Below are 1,760 nucleotides of genomic sequence, written 5' to 3' on the forward strand. Positions count from 1 at the left end.
TGCAGTTAGCAATGGATATGCTGAGCTTCAGTACCTTTAATTCGCTCCGAAAGCCGTCAGGTAGAAAACCCCAGAACGCGCTGAAAAGCGCAGAACTCCCAGTCATTTCTGTGTGAGACGTTGAAACCTGCCAGGACTTTCCAGGACGTTTGGAATGGAATACAAATATCGTCTGCAAGTTCATAATAAAGTGTACTACGTAGTATATCAGAAACAACAATGTTAACACACAAACAAGCGTGTATGCTTAAATCAATAGAATCTCGTTGCTCATGTTTACCTTCAAAGGAAGGATTACATTAGGCAAACTATTAGTCATCAGATTCAAAACATTTGAATTGAATTGATAGGGGCCGCGCGAACGCGTACCCCCTCTATCAGAAATTATGACGTCCATTCTCCTCAAGAGGAGATGGTGAAGTAGTGCTTCTCCCAAGTGCAATGGAGGCCACTAATCCAGGCCATGGATCTTCTTGATCAACCATTGACCCCGTCCAGGTAAGTAAGTTTTAAGCTAGCACCAGGTGGCCTATATAAAGGATCTTCCGAGGTGTATCCCCTCTGTTAGTAAGCAGTATGGGACTAAACACCCAGCTTAGCTCGCTCGGGCACGTTGCCTCCCAGAGTCCCAGGTGCTCGCCGACGGGCTCAAACAACGTCCGGGAGTTGGGCTTCGTGGGCCAAACGGGATGACACAGATCAACCCGATTTTCATTTTGTTACGAAGTGCAAACTTGTCCCGGTTTTGTATGCTCAAAAAGAAAAGAAAAAATTAACTACGCCCGAGCCCAGCCTAACTGCAATTAGATGGGGCAGCCACGACAGTGCCAATACGATGACACTATCCAACTGAGCAGATGCAGCTATCCAATCAAAACATAAAGCGGACTGCTGGCTGAAACAAATAGCAGCAGATGATCTGCAGCTAACCTTGAAGATGTAACCAAAGTACTATAAATCAAAATCAGCTGACATGTTTGTCTTAGTAGAGTAGGATTGCATTGTAAATCCTCGTTTTTCAGTAACTGGAGGATGGAGAAAGGGTTTTCATCATGGTTCCTAAAAACATTCCTACATTTATGAAACAGGGCCTAAATACCTTATCATCGGTACTTGATGAAGCCCAATTTGCTGAGTACAAACAAATCTGAGTATTACTGCTATGCATAACCAGTGAAAGTAGTCAGCCTTATTGGTAGCAGTTGGATGCTCTTACAGTGATTCTTGTTTCCGTTCTTGGGTTAAACTAATACTAAATTTGTTACTGCCTGTCCAATTTGCAGGTGAATATGCAGAACTGTTGCCTCTTCAGTCAAGTAGAAAGGTAGAAGGCAAGCGAATGAAGGAGTTGGCAGAAGATACTTGAAATATTCAGAAGTTTCAAAATCCACAGTGGTTGATACCCGTTCCCTGCGATAACATAATATCAAGAACTAATCGAGATTTTTTCCAAAGCAAAGAAATATTAGTCAAGACAATAAAGATTCACACAGACAAAAGAACATATAATAAAGAGGAAAAATAGAATAACAAGGTCCCAACAAAGTGATCAGCGATCCCCAGTGGTAGTAAACAACTACAACCGTAGATAACATCGAGATTGCAAAAGTAATTCTCCTACAACAACATATCCAAGAAGAGAACAATGCATAAGTCCGTTGTCACCTGATCTAACAACCAAAACCGGGTTAGGGGGTTTCACCCTAGGAAAATTCGAACAATATCCAAACAATACAATCAACCGATGAAAGCTAGGATTT

At 42.0% G+C, this 1,760-nt stretch overlaps 1 non-coding gene across 1 annotated transcript; it reads right to left on the reverse strand.

Moving 5' to 3' along the window:
- Nucleotides 1-346: 346 nt before the first annotated feature.
- LOC124650823 lies at nt 347-506 on the reverse strand. The gene has a single exon (XR_006987234.1). It is a non-coding gene; the product is annotated as a U1 spliceosomal RNA (small nuclear RNA).
- Between the last annotated feature and the right edge of the window lie 1,254 nt (nt 507-1,760).

This window comes from Lolium rigidum, chromosome 4 (genome assembly GCF_022539505.1).
Source record: "Lolium rigidum isolate FL_2022 chromosome 4, APGP_CSIRO_Lrig_0.1, whole genome shotgun sequence".
Taxonomy (NCBI): domain Eukaryota; kingdom Viridiplantae; phylum Streptophyta; class Magnoliopsida; order Poales; family Poaceae; genus Lolium; species Lolium rigidum.